This window comes from Microcaecilia unicolor, chromosome 1, assembly GCF_901765095.1.
Source record: "Microcaecilia unicolor chromosome 1, aMicUni1.1, whole genome shotgun sequence".
NCBI lineage: Eukaryota > Metazoa > Chordata > Amphibia > Gymnophiona > Siphonopidae > Microcaecilia > Microcaecilia unicolor.
The window spans coordinates 24498157-24514872 of record NC_044031.1 but is presented as its reverse complement, the minus strand read 5'-3'; the positions used below and the strand labels follow the sequence as shown (position 1 = coordinate 24514872).

Sequence of the window (16716 nt, the reverse complement as noted above, 5' to 3'; positions counted from 1 at the left end):
CCGCAGGGTACAAATGTAACAAAAATAAAATAGATACTATTGGAGATTCTACTTGGAATGTTGCTACTATTGGAGATTCTACATGGAATGTTGCTATTCCACTAGCAACATTCCATGTAGAAGGCTGCGCAGGCTTCTGTTTCTGTGAGTCTGACGTCCTGCATGTCAGAATCACACAAGCAGAAACCTGCGCAGCCACATTGGTGATCTGCAAGGGCCGACTTCTACGTGGAATGTTGCTAGTGGAATAGCAACATTCCATGTAGAATCTCCAATAGTAGCAACAGTGGAGGAGTGGCCTAGTGGTTAGGGTGGTGGACTTTGGTCCTGAGGAACTGAGTTCGATTCCCACTTCAGGCACAGGCAGCTCCTTGTGACTCTGGGCAAGTCACTTAACCCTCCATTGCCCCATGTAAGCTGCATTGAGCCTACCACGAGTGGGAAAGCGCGGGGTACAAATGTAACAAAATAAAATCTGGGTTTCCTTCCAAACTATTGCATTAAAAATACATACCTCACCCTGGGGTCTGCTGTTCAGCTTCACATGTCAGAAATCTTGAAGCTCTAAACCGTGTTGCAAGGGAAGCAAGAGCGTAAGCATGTTTTGTAGTGTGAGATCCTGCTGTGTTGACTGTTGTAGGCTTTGCTCTGTACTGGGTCTGCAAGTATATTGTCCAACTGACATAAGCATACCAGTTCCAAAGATAAATCCACAGTTAATGCTGCGGCCGCAGTTTTCTTTTAGCCGAACGCTTGTGCTTCCAGATGTGTTTCTCTGGGTTTCCATGTCCCAGATGGGAAGTGAGCTGTTTAGAGGGGGCTTATGTAGTGACTGATGTACCTGCACGGAGGAGCACCTTATCTGTAGTGTAGTGATGTTTTCCGTAGTAATGGACGACAGATAAAGACCAGCATGGTGAAAAGGTATTTCCTCGTGGTGTTTGTAAGCTTACATCTTTGCAGTTTCATTTCCATGCCCTCTGGTTCCGTAGCTTCCCTGTCTGTGAAAAAGATATGACTGGTCGTTAATACCTCTCAAGTATTTACATGTAACACACGTGGAGGGGCATAATCGAACGGGGCGTCCTCGCTGGACGGCCCCATAAAGGTGTGGGGCAACCCGTATTAGCGAAACAAGATGGGCGTCCATCTTTCGTTTCGATAATACGGTCGGGGATGCCCAAATCATGAAATGTAGGTCAACCTGTAGAGATGGTCGTCCTTAGGTCGTTTTTGAGATGGTCGTCCCCGGTTTTCGGCGATAATGGAAACTGAGGACGCCCATCTCAAAAACGACCAAATCCAAGGCATTTGGTCGAGGGAGGAGACAGCATTCGTAGTGCACTGGTCCCCCTCACATGCCAGGACACCAACCGGGCACCCTAGGGGGCACTGCAGTGGACTTCAGAAAAAGGTCCCAGGTGCATAGCTCCCATACCTTGGGTGTTGAGCCCCCCCCCCCCCCCAAAACCCACAACTGTACACCACTACCATAGCCCTTAGGGATGAAGGGGGGCACCTACATGTGGGTACAGTGGGTTTCTGGTGGGTTTTGGAGGGCTCACATTTACCACCACAAGTGTAACAGGTAGGGGGAGGATGAGCCTGGGTCCGCCTGCCTGAACTTAAGTACACTGCACCCACTACAACTGCTCCAGGTACCTGCATACTGCTGCGATGGACCTGAGTATGGCATTTGAGGCTGGCAAAAAAGTATTTTTAAAGATTTTTTTGAGGGTGGGAAGGGGTTAGTGACCACTGGGGGAGTAAGGGGAGGTCATCCCTGATTCCCTCCGGTGGTCATCTGGTCAGTTCGGGCACCTTTTTGATGCTTGGTCGTGAAAAAAAATGGATCAAGTAAAGTCGCCCAAGTGTTCGTCAGGGACGTCCTTCTTTTTTCCATTATCGGCCGAGGACGCCCGGCCCATCTCCCCCTAAGCATGCCCCAGTTCCGCCTTCGCTACACTGCCAACACGCCCCGTGAACTGTGCTTGTCCCAGCGAAGGAAAGCAGTTGAGGGCGTCCAAAATTGACTTTCGATTATGCTGATTTGGGCGACCTTGCGAGGACGACGCCCATCTCCTGGTTTGTGACGGCACACTTCTCTTTTGAAAATTCACCTGATAGTAACATAGTAAATGATGGCAGATAAAGACCTAAATGGTCCATCCAGTCTTCCCAACAAGATAAACTCATTTTACATGGTATGTAATACTTTTTCTCCGAGGACAAGCAGGCTGCTTGTTCTCACTGATGGGTGACGTCCACGGCAGCCCCTCCAATCGGAAACTTCACTAGCAAAGTCCTTTGCTAGCCCTCGCGCGCCCGCGCGCACCGCGCATGCGCGGCCGTCTTCCCGCCCGAAACCGGCTCGAGCCGGCCAGTCTTCTTTTGTCCGCACTCGGTACGGTCGTGTTTTCGCCGTGTCGAGCCCCGGAAAGTCGACCTCGCGCGTCCAATTTGTTTTGAACGTGTTTTTTTCCTTCGGGAAAGCTTTGTCCTAGTCGGGAAGTGCTCCGGAAACCCCCCGCCGGGTTTCGTGTAAATCCTCCCCGTACTTCCAGCTTTTTTGCCCCGGTAAGTTTTCTTTCGTCGTCGGGGTAGGCCTCTTTTCGGCCTCGGTCGAGATTTTTTCTCCCTCTAAATTTGGTGCTTCAAATTTCGCCATTTCGGCTTTTGATTTCGCCGGCGTGATTTTTCCGCCCATGACATCGAAGCCTTCCAGCGGCTTCAAGAAGTGCACCCAGTGCGCCCGGGTTATCTCGCTCACTGATCGACACTCGTCGTGTCTTCAGTGTCTGGGGGCCGAGCACCGCCCTCAGAACTGCAGTCTGTGTTCCCTGCTTCAAAGGCGGACTCAGGTAGCGAGACTAGCCCAGTGGAACGTGTTGTTCTCGGGCTCTTCGTCGGCATCGGCACCGGGATCTTCGAGTGCATCGACGTCGTCAGCGTCCAGACCATCTTCCTCGGCCGCCCCTGCATCGAGTGCATCGAGGCATCGGGCCTCTGCATCGGCGCCGAGACATCGGATAGCTGCATCGACGTCGGTGGTACCAGGACCTCGTCTGCTGATGTCGTCGGACGGTGGTGCATCGGGTGGAGTGCAGGTGAGGGCTGTCCATTCCCCTGCTGGTGGCGGTGAGCCCTCGGGTGGGTCTCCTCCTACCCTGAGGGCTCCTGCGGTACAGCCCCCCCGAGATCGACCTTCTTCAGTCTCGGCCCCGAGGAAGCGACGGATGGATTCGACGTCCTCCTCGTCGGTGCCGGGGAGCTCTGGTGACATGCTTCGGAAGAAATCGAAGAAGCATCGACACCGGTCTCCTCCCCATGTCGGCACCGAGAGCTCTGGGTCGCCGAGGGATTCGGCACCCAGCAGGCATCGGCACCGAGAGGACCGCTCACCCTCTGTTCAGGAGGTGTCGATGCGCTCCGCTCTGGACAGCCCGGAACAGCCTCCACGCCCGGAACAGGTACTGACGTCGACGCCTGCATCGACCTCTCAGCCTTTCTCTGCAGCCGCTCTAAACGAGAGCCTCCGGGCCGTTCTCCCAGAGACTCTGGGAGAGCTGTTGCGCCCTACCCCCTCCGGTACCGGCGGTGCTTGCGCCACCGGTACCGTCGAGCGTGGCGCCGGCTGGCCCATCGCCCAGGTTGAGGTCCCCGACGTCGGTACCGCGTGCGGTACCGGACCGCGGCCACCTCCCAGGAAGGCTCCCCGACTACGTCGGCGGAGGGAGCTTCGCCGATGCGGGCGAGGGAGTCTACCTCTCGACGCCCCCATCGTGGACGGGGTTCCACGGAGTCGAGCAGGGCGAGGTTGCAGACACAGGTCCGTGAACTTGTGTCTGACACCGAGGGTGAGGCCTCGTGGGAGGAAGAGGAAGATCCCAGATATTTCTCTGACGAGGAGTCTGAGGGTCTCCCGTCTGATCCCACTCCCTCTCCTGAGAGACAGCTTTCTCCTCCCGAGAGTCTGTCTTTTGCCTCCTTTGTCCGGGAGATGTCTACGGCCATCCCCTTCCCGGTGGTTGTGGAGGACGAGCCCAGGGCTGAAATGTTTGAGCTCCTGGACTATCCTTCTCCACCTAAGGAAGCGTCCACTGTTCCCTTGCACCATGTCCTGAAGAAGACATTGCTTGCGAACTGGACCAAGCCATTAACTAATCCCCACATTCCCAAGAAGATCGAGTCCCAGTACCGGATCCATGGGGACCCAGAGCTGATGCGCACTCAGTTGCCTCATGACTCTGGAGTTGTGGATTGGCCCTAAAGAAGGCTAAGAGTTCTAGGGAACATGCTTCGGCGCCCCCGGGCAAGGACGCTAGAACCTTAGACTCCTTTGGGAGGAAGGCCTACCATTCCTCTATGCTCGTGTCCAAGATCCAGTCTTACCAGCTCTACACGAGCATACACATGCGGAATAATGTGCGGCAGTTGGCGGGCTTGGTTGATGCTCTTCCCCCTGAGCAAGCCAAGCCTTTTCAGGAGGTGGTCAGGCAGCTGAAGGCGTGCAGAAAATTCCTGGCCAGAGGAGTTTATGACACTTTTGATGTTGCGTCCAGGGCCGCTGCTCAAGGTGTGGTGATGCGCAGGCTCTCATGGCTGCGTGCCGCCGACCTGGAGAATAGAATCCAGCAGCGGATTGTGGACTCGCCTTGCCGTGCGGATAACATTTTTGGCGAAAAAGTCGAGCAGGTGGTAGAGTCTCTCCACCAGCGGGACACCGCATTCGACAAGTTCGCCCGCCGGCAGCCTTCAGCTTCTACCTCTACAGGTAGACGATTTTTCGGGGGAAGGAAGACTGTTCCCTATACTTCTGGCAAGCGTAGGTACAATCCTCCTTCCCGACAGCCTGCGGCCCAGGCTAAGCCCCAGCGCGCTCGCTCTCGTCAGCAGCGTGCGACTCAGCAAGGCCCCCGCGGCTCCCCAGCAAAAGCAAGGGGCGAGCTTTTGACTGGCTCCAGCAGAGCATAGCCGACATCCAAGTGTCAGTGCCGGGCGACCTGCCTGTCGGAGGGAGGTTGAAAGCTTTTCACCAAAGGTGGCCTCTCATAACCTCCGATCAGTGGGTTCTCCAAATAGTCCGGCAAGGATACACTCTCAATTTGGCTTCAAAACCTCCAAATTGTCCACCGGGAGCTCAGTCCTACAGCTTCCAGCACAAGCAGGTACTTGCAGAGGAACTCTCCGCCCTTCTCAGCGCCAATGCGGTCGAGCCCGTGCCATCCGGGCAAGAAGGGCTGGGGTTCTATTCCAGGTACTTCCTTGTGGAAAAGAAAACAGGGGGGATGCGTCCCATCCTAGACCTAAGGGCCCTGAACAAATATCTCGTAAAAGAAAAGTTCAGGATGCTTTCCCTGGGCACCCTTCTCCCCATGATTCAGCAAAACGATTGGCTATGCTCTCTGGACTTGAAGGATGCCTACACACACACCCCGATACTGCCAGCTCACAGACAGTATCTGCGATTTCAGCTGGGCACACGCCACTTCCAGTACTGTGTGCTACCCTTTGGGCTCGCCTCTGCGCCCAGGGTGTTCACAAAGTGCCTAGCTGTGGTAGCAGCGGCGCTTCGCAGGCTGGGGGTGCACGTGTTCCCATATCTCGACGATTGGCTGGTGAAGAACACATCCGAGGCAGGAGCCCTGCAGTCCATGCAGATGACTATTCGCCTCCTGGAGCTACTGGGGTTTGTGATAAATTACCCAAAGTCCCATCTTCTCCCAGTGCAGAAACTCGAATTCATCGGAGCCCTGCTGGATTCTCGGACGGCTCGCGCCTATCTCCCAGAGGCGAGGGCCAACAACTTGTTGTCCCTCGTCTCGCGGGTGCGAGCGTCCCAGCAGATCACAGCTCGGCAGATGTTGAGATTGCTGGGCCACATGGCCTCCACAGTTCATGTGACTCCCATGGCCCGCCTTCACATGAGATCTGCTCAATGGACCCTAGCCTCCCAGTGGTATCAGGCCGCCGGGGGTCTAGAGGACGTGATCCACCTGTCCACGAGTTTTCTCGAATCCCTGTATTGGTGGACGATTTGCTCCAATTTGACTCTGGGACGTCCCTTCCAAATTTCTCAGCCTCAAAAAGTGCTGACCACGGATGCGTCTCTCCTGGGATGGGGAGCTCATGTCGATGGGCTTCACACCCAAGGAAGGTGGTCCCTCCAAGAAAGCGATCTACAGATCAATCTTCTGGAGTTGCGAGCGATCTGGAACGCTCTGAAGGCTTTCAGAGATCGGCTGTCCCACCAAATTATCCAAATTCAGACAGACAATCAGGTTGCCATGTACTATGTCAACAAGCAGGGGGGCACCGGATCTCGCCCCCTGTGTCAGGAAGCCGTCAGCATGTGGCTCTGGGCTCGCCGTCAAGGCATGGTGCTCCAAGCCACATATCTGGCAGGCGTAAACAACAGTCTGGCCGACAGGTTGAGCAGGATTATGCAACCTCACGAGTGGTCGCTCAATTCCCGTGTGGTGCGACAGATCTTCCAGGCGTGGGGCACCCCCCTGGTGGATCTCTTCGCATCTCAAGTGAACCACAAGGTCCCTCAGTTCTGTTCCAGGCTTCAGGCCCGCGGCAGACTGGCGTCGGATGCCTTCCTCCTGGATTGGGGGGAAGGTCTGCTGTATGCTTATCCTCCCATTCCTCTGGTGGGGAAGACTTTGTTGAAACTCAAGCAAGACCGAGGCACCATGATTCTGATTGCTCCCTTTTGGCCGCGTCAGATCTGGTTCCCTCTTCTTCTGGAGTTATCCTCCGAAGAACCGTGGAGATTGGAGTGTTTTTCCGACCCTCATCTCGCAGGACGAAGGGGCTCTTCTGCATCCCAACCTCCAGTCCCTGGCTCTCACGGCCTGGATGTTGAGGGCGTAGACTTTGCCTCTTTGGGTCTGCCAGAGGGTGTCTCCCGCATCTTGCTTGCTTCCAGGAAAGACTCCACTAAGAGAAGTTACTTCTTTCATTGGAGGAGGTTTGCCGTCTGGTGTGACAGCAAGGCCCTAGATCCTCGCTCTTGTCCTACACAGACCCTGCTTGAATACCTTCTCCACTTGTCTGAGTCTGGTCTGAAGACCAACTCCGTAAGGGTTCACCTTAGTGCAATCAGTGCATACCATTACCAAGTGGAAGGTAAGCCGATCTCAGGACAGCCTTTAGTTGTTCGCTTCATGAGAGGTTTGCTTTTGTCAAAGCCCCCTGTCAAGCCTCCTACAGTGTCATGGGATCTCAATGTCGTTCTCACCCAGCTGATGAAACCTCCTTTTGAGCCACTGGATTCATGCCATCCGAAGTACTTGACCTGGAAGGTCATTTTCTTGGTGGCAGTTACTTCGGCTCGTAGAGTCAGTGAGCTGCAGGCCCTGGTAGCCCAGGCCCCTTACACTAAATTTCATCACAACAGAGTAGTCCTCCGCACTCACCCTAAGTTTCTGCCAAAGGTTGTGTCGGAGTTCCATCTAAACCAGTCAATTGTCTTGCCAACATTCTTTCCCCGTCCTCATTCCTGCCCTGCTGAACGTCAGCTGCACACATTGGACTGCAAGAGAGCATTGGCCTTCTATCTGGAGCGGACACAGCCCCACAGACAGTCCGCCCAATTGTTTGTTTCTTTTGATCCCAACAAGAGGGGAGTGGCTGTAGGGAAACGCACCATATCCAATTGGCTAGCAGATTGCATTTCCTTCACTTACGCCCAGGCTGGGCTGGCTCTTGAGGGTCATGTCACGGCTCATAATGTTAGAGCCATGGCTGCGTCGGTAGCCCACTTGAAGTCAGCCACCATGGAGGAAATTTGCAAAGCTGCGACGTGGTCATCTGTCCACACATTCACATCTCATTACTGCCTGCAGCAGGATACCCGACGTGACAGTTGGTTCGGGCAGTCAGTTCTTCAGAACCTGTTTGGGCTTTAGGATCCAACTCCACCCCCCGAGGGCCCTGTTTGTTCTGTTCCAGGCTACACTCTCAGTTAGTTGGTAAATTTTTTAGGTCAATCTCAGTTATGTCCTCGCCGTTGCGAGGCCCAATTGACCAATGTTGTTGTTTTGAGTGAGCCTGGGGGCTAGGGATACCCCATCAGTGAGAACAAGCAGCCTGCTTGTCCTCGGAGAAAGCGAATGCTACATACCTGTAGAAGGTATTCTCCGAGGACAGCAGGCTGATTGTTCTCACAAACCCGCCCGCCTCCCCTTTGGAGTTGTGTCTTCCCTTGAAGTGTATTGTCTTGCTACATACTGGACTGGCCGGCTCGAGCCGGTTTCGGGCGGAAGACGGCCGCGCATGCGCGGTGCGCGCGGGCGCGCGAGGGCTAGCAAAGGACTTTGCTAGTGAAGTTTCCGATTGGAGGGGCTGCCGTGGACGTCACCCATCAGTGAGAACAATCAGCCTGCTGTCCTCGGAGAATACCTTCTACAGGTATGTAGCATTCGCTATATGTGTATCCGAGTTTGATTTGTCCCTGCCTTTCTCAGGGCACAGATTGTAAAAGTCTGCCCAGCACTCTTCCTGTACTAAAAGTTCTGAAAGTAACGTCAAAGCCCCTTAAAACTTACACTCCAGCCCATCCCTATCTATTCAGTCATGATCAGGACACAGATCATAGAAGTCTGCCCTGCACCGGTTTCACTCTCCAAATACCGGTGTCACCACCCAATCTCCGCTAAGATTCCGTAGATCCATTCCTTCTAAATAGGGTTCCTTTGTGTTTATCCCACGCATGTTTGAATTCCATTATCGTTTTCATCTCCACCACCTCCCGCGGGAGGGCATTCCATGTATCCACCACCCTTTCAGTGAAAAAATACTTCCTGACATTAGTCCTGAGTCTGCCCCTCTTCAACCTCAATTCATGTCCTCTAGTTCTACCGCCTTCCCGTCTCCGGAAAAGGTTTGTTTGCAGATTAATACCTTTCAAATATTTGAACCTCTGTATCATGTCACCCCTGTTTCTCCTTTCCTCCAGGGTATACATGTTCAGGTCAGCAAGTCTCTCCTCGTACGGTTTGCAACGCAAATCCCATACCATTTTTGTAGCGTTTCTTTGCACCGCTTCCAGTCTTTTTACATCTTTAGCAAGATACGGCCTCCAAAACTGAACACAATACTCCAAGTGGGGCCTCACCAACGACTTGTAGAGGGGCATCAACACCTCCTTTCTTCTGCTGGTTATGCCCCTCTGTACGCAGCCTAGCATCCTTCTGGCCACGGCTGTCACCTTGTCTCTTCAGCTTCATATCTTTCGACACCAACACCCTGAGGTCTCTCTCCTGAGTCGAGCTTACTAATGTCTTCAGGCTCTTTACTGCTAACGCTCTCCACAGTACTTGAATAGTGCCAAAGAGAGCTTTTTCCTGGAATTCATAGGATGTTTGTATCCAGGTGCGCTGTGGCACCCAAAACGATGGGAAGTATTCTGTATCTTTCTACCATGTTATCTTAGTCTCGGACTGCACTTCTTGGTACTTGAGGTTCTTCCCTCTGTCTACGTGACTCACTGAGTAATCACTTGGGACCGACACCTCTATAATCGATGCCATTCTGGTGTTTTTCTCTTTTCCCACTATATCTGGTTTTCTGGCATCCAGCTTTTTATCAGTCGGGAAGGAGATGTCTAAGGTGATCATAACCTCTTCGTTTTCCACAGTTCTCTTAGGGTCATGATCACAATGCTTTTCCACTACACTGATGTTGTAATGCTGAAAGAGTTTTCAATGAATGAGATGCACCAGCTCGTCGTGCCTTTCTGTATAAAGTTTTACTGCCATCAGCACTTCGCAGCCAGCCACGAGATGAGTAACTGTTTCTAGCTCTTTCTTATAGAATCTATAGATGCGTGTTGCCTCAGTTTTTTCAAAGCTTGCCATAAACCATCTCGTCCATAATCCGCTGTCCTGGGCTGCAACTAATCAAGCGCTCATCCTTTTTTTGTTGTTGTTGTTACATTTGTACCCTGCGCTTTCCCACTCGTGGCAGGCTCAATGCAGCTTACATGGGGCAATGGAGGGTTAAGTGACTTGCCCAGAGTCACAAGGAGCTGCCTGTGCCTGAAGTGGGAATCAAACTCAGCTCCCCAGGACCAAAGTCCACCACCCCAACCACTAGGCCACTCCTCCACTGTTGCTACTATTTGAGATTCTACATGGAATGTTACTATTCCATGTAGCAACATTCCATGTAGAAGGCTGCGCAGGCTTCTGCTTCTGTGAGTCTGACGTCCTGCACGTACATGGAATAGCAACATTCCATGTAGAATCTCCAATAGTAGCAACATTCCATGTAGAAGTCGGCCCTTGCAGATCACCAATGTGGCCGCACAGGCTTCTGCTTCTGTGAGTCTGACGTCCTGCACATACATGCAGGACGTCAGACTCACAGAAACAGAAGCCTGCGCAGCCTTGTACATGGAATGTTGCTAGTGGAATAGCAACATTCCATGTAGAATCTCCAATAGTATCTATTTTATTTTGGTTACATTTGTACCCCGCACTTTCCCACTCATGGCAGGCTCAATGTGGCTTACATGGGGCAATGGAGGGTTAAGTGACTTGCCCAGAGTCACAAGGAGCTGCCTGTGCCTGAAGTGGGAATCGAACTCAGTTCCTCAGTTCCCCAGGACCAAAGTCCACCACCCTAACCACTAGGCCACTCCTCCACTGTTGCTACTATTGGAGATTCTACATGGAATGTTGCTATTCCACTAGCAACATTCCAAGTAGAATCTCCAATAGTAGCAACATTCCATGTAGAATCTCCAATAGTATCTATTTTATTTTTGTTACATTTGTACCCCGCGCTTTCCCACTCATGGCAGGCTCAATGCGGCTTACATGGGGCAATGGAGGGTTAAGTGACTTGCCCAGAGTCACAAGGAGCTGCCTGTGCCTGAAGTGGGAATCGAACTCAGTTCCTCAGGACCAAAGTCCACCACCCTAACCACTAGGCCACTCTTCCACTGCTGCTACTATTTCAGATTCTACATGGAATGTTGCTATTCCACTAGAAGTCGGCCCTTGCAGATCACCAATGTGGCCGCGCAGGCTTCTGCTTCTGTGAGTCTGATGTCCTGCACGTATGTGCAGGACGTCAGACTCACAGAAACAGATGCCTGCGCAGCCTTCTACATGGAATGTTGCTAGTGGAATAACAACATTCCATGTAGAATCTCCAATAGTATCTATTTTATTTTGGTTACATTTGTACCCTGCGCTTTCCCACTCATGGCAGGCTCAATGCAGCTTACATGGGGCAATGGAGGGTGAAGTGACTTGCCCAGAATCACAAGGAGCTGCCTGTGCCTGAAGTGGGAATCGAACTCAGTTCCTCAGGACCAGAATCCACCACCCCAACCACTAGGCTGCTCCACTCAGATCACCTCTCTTTAACCATTCTGTTCTTGTGATCTCTGTATTTTCTGAACGCTGCCTATTTTGCCTTTACTTGTGCCACCACTTCTTGTTTTTATCTACTGTCCTTGCATAAAGATCTGTTTCCCTTTTTAAAACCCTTTTCAATTTAGTGTGCAGTTTTTCCACTTCCCTTTTTTTTTTTCCTCCCACTAACAGTTTGGTCAGTATTCCTGCTAGCTGAGGATCCTTTGAACTGTGTTTCCAAAGTGTTTCCTCTAATAACAGAGTCGCCAAGGACTACTACTACTCGTTTCTATAGCGCTACTAGACGTACGCAGCGCTGTACACATTACATGCAGGTACTTTCTCTGTCCCTAGAGGGCTCACAACCTAAGTTTTTGTGCCTGGGGCGAGGGAGGGTTAAGTGACTTGCCCAAGGTCACAAGGAGCTGCAGTGGGAATTGAACCCAGTTTGCCAGGATCAAAGTCCACTGCACTAACTAATAGGCTACTCGACCACTCCACAGTCCTCTGTTTTGTGGCGTTTATTTATTTCATTTAATTTTATATCTACTCCTACCCTAGCCGAGATAATATTTAGCTATCTCTCTGACCTCGTGTGCAACTTTCTTTAAATTAGTCACCTTATAGTAGAAGGTATGTAGGGAGAACACAAGAGATCAATATGGTTTTTCAATAACACATGGGGGGGGGGGGGAATGAAGAGACGAGAGAGTTACATGTAGTAAGGGGTCACCAAGGAGAATTATATATTTCTTCAAGAGATTCTGCAATTGCAAATGTTGATATAGATGTGGTGTGGACCTCCTGGACCCAAGGCCTGTGGGGTCATCAGAGTCCAGACCCTATGGGACGGGGCGGGGAGAGTTATTATCTACAGATGGAAGAAGAGTCGATATGGAATTATTGACATCTTGGATGATCAGTTGATCTTCTGTAAAAAGGGACAATATTAAGCAAAACCTTGCATTGGTGACTCCAACAAAATGTCTCGGACTAATATAGATGGGAGACGGGGGTGGGGGGGGGGGGTGGATAAAAAACGGAACAGTGATAACTGTGCGTAAGGTAAATTGTTTGTTAAACTCCTGTTTTGAGAAATGTATTTTGACTTGGAAATGTGGTGATGGGGAAGAATTTGTATCTGTTTTTGTGGTTATCAATAAAAACCGTTGAAACATAAGTACATAAGTACATAAGTAATGCCATACTGGGAAAAGACCAAGGGTCCATCGAGCCCAGCATCCTGTCCACGACAGCGGTCAATCCAGGCCAAGGGCACCTGGCAAGCTTCCCTAAAGTACAAACATTCTATACATGTTATTCCTGGAATTGTGGATTTTTCCAAGTCCGTTTAGTAGCGGTTTATGGACTTGTCCTTTAGGAAACCGTCCAACCCCTTTTTAAACTCTGCTAAGCTAACCGCCTTCACCACTTTCTCCGGCAACGAATTCCAGAGTTTAATTACACGTTGGGTGAAGAAACATTTTCTCCGATTTGTTTTAAATTTACTACACTGTAGTTTCATCGCATGCCCCCTAGTCCTAGTATTTTTGGAAAGCGTGAACAGACGCTTCACATCCACCTGTTCCACTCCACTCATTATTTTATATACCTCTATCATGTCTCCCCTCAGCCGTCTCTTCTCCAAGCTGTATAGCCCTAGCCTCCTTAGTCTTTCTTCATAGGGAAGTCGTCCCATCCCCGCTATCATTTTAGTCGCCCTTCGCTGCACCTTTTCCAATTCTACTATATCTTTCTTGAGATGCGGTGACCAGAATTGAACACAATACTCAAGGTGCGGTCGCACCATGGAGCGATACAACGGCATTATAACATCCTCACACCTAGTCACCTTATTTTCTAACTCTTCTTATCGCTTACCTAGCTATGTTTCAACGGTTTTTATTGATGATTCAACATTTTGAACAGAATCAATGAAATCAAACACTTTGTGATCGTAATAACCTGTCTGAGTTCTATACAGACTTCTTAACTGCATCATCAATCTTTTACATCATTTTTTCCCCCCTTTACCCACCCCCCCTTAGCATCTTTACCTTGAAGTTCAACAGTTTTTGTTAATGAAAATGCAAGACAAAATCTACATTCTACCCGTTGCCAACACAAGCCTATATGAATACATAGGTAAAAACAATTTACTACTTATAGTCATCGAGCTTTTATCCTGATAATCCCCCCTCCCACTCTACTACATTCGCCGGTTAGCCTTTTTTATATTGGAACCTTCTCTCTTGAAATCTTGTATTAACAGTCCAAATGTGCATCAAAAACCTGCAACAAGAAAACAAGTAAAATCAGGTGTGCATGAGGCAGCACAGACATCAGCAACATAGACCTACGAAGGGGACCTTGTTTCTGCTAGTCCCAGACTGAAAGACTTAGTGCCCTAACCGTGAGCCACAGTTCCTCAACCGGGCAGAATGAGATGTCTGTGGTATTGTTCCTCGTGCTGCTCCGTTCCGACAGTTTATAAGAAACATCTCAACACCAATACTGTGCGCACCAAGATCATTTCCTCGAATTCGTCCCGTCGACAGAAAGAAAAAGTCAGCATCTAACAAGCATCAAAACAACTGTCTTATTATCTAAAGTGTTACAAGTTCCGTAAACCCCCCTACCCCCAACCTCTTCCCCTCTCTTACCTACCTATATGTTCCATTATTGCTTTACCTTTCCCTGTCAGTTAAAATGTTCTATTACGTATTGTGTTGGACATTATTAGCCTACAAACCACTTCATTAGCTCACACGATGACCACACCTCACCTCTAACTGACAAAACTCTTCCCTGTCTATCCTCAGTTACCCAATCTTTAAACAGCAATAATTGTACTCGGCATCAAGAAACGTATATGCTTGTCTTCTCTTAACAACATTTAAACTATAAGAAATGTACCCGTTAACACGAAATGATTATGTCATAACCACACTCTGTGAGCCACTTTGAGCCTGCAAATAGGTGGGAAAAGGTGGGATACAAATGCAATAAAATAAAAATCCTATATAATAAAACTCACCCTCAACGTTCTGAGGACAGTGACGTCGCTGTCACTTCCTTCCAGAACGGTTCGTAAGACCATGGTGGTGAAGCCACCGAAATCACCCATGACGTCGAGGGCGGAGCAATGGCGTTCGGTGCGTCCAAGAGGCAGTTGCGGAATGCGGAGCAATGCCGTGAGAAAGACGAAGGGGTCCGTAGGTAGGTAGGAAGAAGGGGGCGACGAAGGGGTGGGTAGGGAGGGAGGGAGGGAGAAGGGGAGGGTTGGGGAGGGAAACCTTGCTAGCGCCCGTTTCATTTGCTCCTGAAACGGGCCTGTTTTCCTAGTAAATAAATAAATAGTAGTATTACTAGGCCATACTTTCTATTGTTATTTGAATATTTTTACAAAGGATAAGGCGTATACAGGAGTTTTTCTACATCCTGGCTGTCTTCTATGATAGCATTGCTTGGTTTTAAAAGTTTTTCCCTATCCCCATTTTTTTAAGACATTGGAGATATACAAACTTCACACAACCTATACCCAAACCGTGACCCCCCTGAGGCAGGCAGAAACACGGCCTGTGTCGGGTCATTCATTAATAAAATACTCCTGTTGTCTCAGTCTTGAAGGCCCAGTGTTGCTTTTTTTTGTTTGTGTATTTCCTTTGTATGCTGGTTACCCTCTCTGTTTGGCTTTAACAATAATAAATAAATATTATCCCAAAAGATCAGGTTCAGTGTGGCTCCCAAAAGCTGTGAAAACAATCCACGACCACTTGAACTTCCGGAAATCACTAAAAACCAACCTCTTCAAAAAGGCCTACCCCAACGACCCCACGTAACCCTCTTCACCTACCAACACAGCGTGACTGTGATCGAACAGGACGTCACGCAATCTTCATCCATTCCGACCCTCCACTTATACCTCCTACGATCACTATACAACTTTGTATTTGTTATCCACCGACTGGGCAAACGCCTTTGACGGTACTATGTAAGCCACATTGAGCCTGCAGCGATAGAACAGAGCAACACCAAAGCAGACACTGTGAAGCCCAAAAGAGTCTTTATTCAAACAAATCCCGACGTGGCCACGTTTCGCCAAATAGGCAGCATCAGGTGTAAAAACAAACAACTAACCAGGGTCACCCCAAGATTTGCCCTGGCAGAGAAACTGAGCATCCCAGATGACTGGAATGCAGCTTACTATCCACAGAGGGCGGAGCAACAGCTTCAGATGCCTGTACAGGAATCGTAGATGGATAAGCACAGGAATTACAGGGCAGATGCATTCCACACAAATAGTTTTGCATATGTGTGGAATGTGTATTTTCAGGGGCAGAGATAGGCATGTTTTGTTAATGATCAGTTAGATGCCCATTTCTCAACTTAACTGACTTGTACAAAGCTGACCTTAATATGCTGCATAAGCAATTTATACATTAATATTCAGCCCATGGCTTTTTATATCAGCACTGAGTTGTACCCGGATACCGTCACTGAATATCCAGCTATAACATGGCCACTGACACAGCCAAGTACCTTTATGTGGCTATTACCCGGTCAGCAGATTAAATATTGCCGCTAACCAGGTAATTCCTGGCTGCACCTAGACTCCACCCTAACTGCGGTTGAAAATCTGGTATGACTCGGTGCGCAGGGCTTATCTGAGTAGGAAGTGCTCCTGCCTGGATGAGTGCTGCTGAATATCAGGCTCTTATCTTCTAGTCCATTATAAACAGCTTCTCTTTAATAATTTTCAGACACATTAAACAAGTGTCTGTTAATGTTTCAGTCCTATGTCTCCGTAGAGCATTCATAAGCTGTACTCCCTTCTGTAAGTTAAGATGGAGACAAACTTGACCTTGCAAGATCGGCAATCAAGAGTTGCCTTCCCAATGCTCAGAGAAAAAGACTTTGCAAGATCGGCAGTAAAGAGTCACCTTCTCTTAGAGGAGGTGACTCTTTACTGCCGATCTTGCAAAGTCTTTGTCTGTGAGCATTGGGAAGGCAACTCTTGATTGCCGATCTCGCAAGGCGTTGCTTTTTGAGTATTGACTGCAAAGACTCTTGAGGCAGGCCAGGTGGCCGAAACATGGCCGTGTCGAGTCTTTTGAGCTACACAATAAATCTGGACTTTTTAAAACGTCGTCTAGGGACCATATTCTTGTGTCATCTTCGCTGTGGTTTTTGTGATTTTGAGTGTGCGAAGATTTGTGTTCTTCTGTGTTTACATCAACAAACTTGACCTGACAGTGGCCATGTTTCAGTTGGGATCTGGATCAGGGGTCATTACTTCATCACTGTGAAAGAAACTCCCTGCTAATTACAGATTATAACATTA

General features: G+C 49.7%; 3 protein-coding genes across 3 annotated transcripts in view; 2 read left to right on the top strand and 1 right to left on the bottom strand.

Annotated features, from left to right (window-relative positions):
• LOC115463370 (gastrula zinc finger protein XlCGF26.1-like) overlaps positions 1-16716 on the top strand; it is a 952960-nt gene that overhangs the window by 164158 nt on the left and 772086 nt on the right. The window lies entirely within an intron of this gene.
• Positions 1-16716, bottom strand: part of LOC115463343 (oocyte zinc finger protein XlCOF6-like) — a 389691-nt gene that overhangs the window by 264105 nt on the left and 108870 nt on the right. The gene's annotated exons all lie outside the window — the stretch shown is intronic.
• The window catches only part of LOC115463638 (zinc finger protein 664-like), a 37104-nt gene that overhangs the window by 18147 nt on the left and 2241 nt on the right, over positions 1-16716 (top strand). The window lies entirely within an intron of this gene.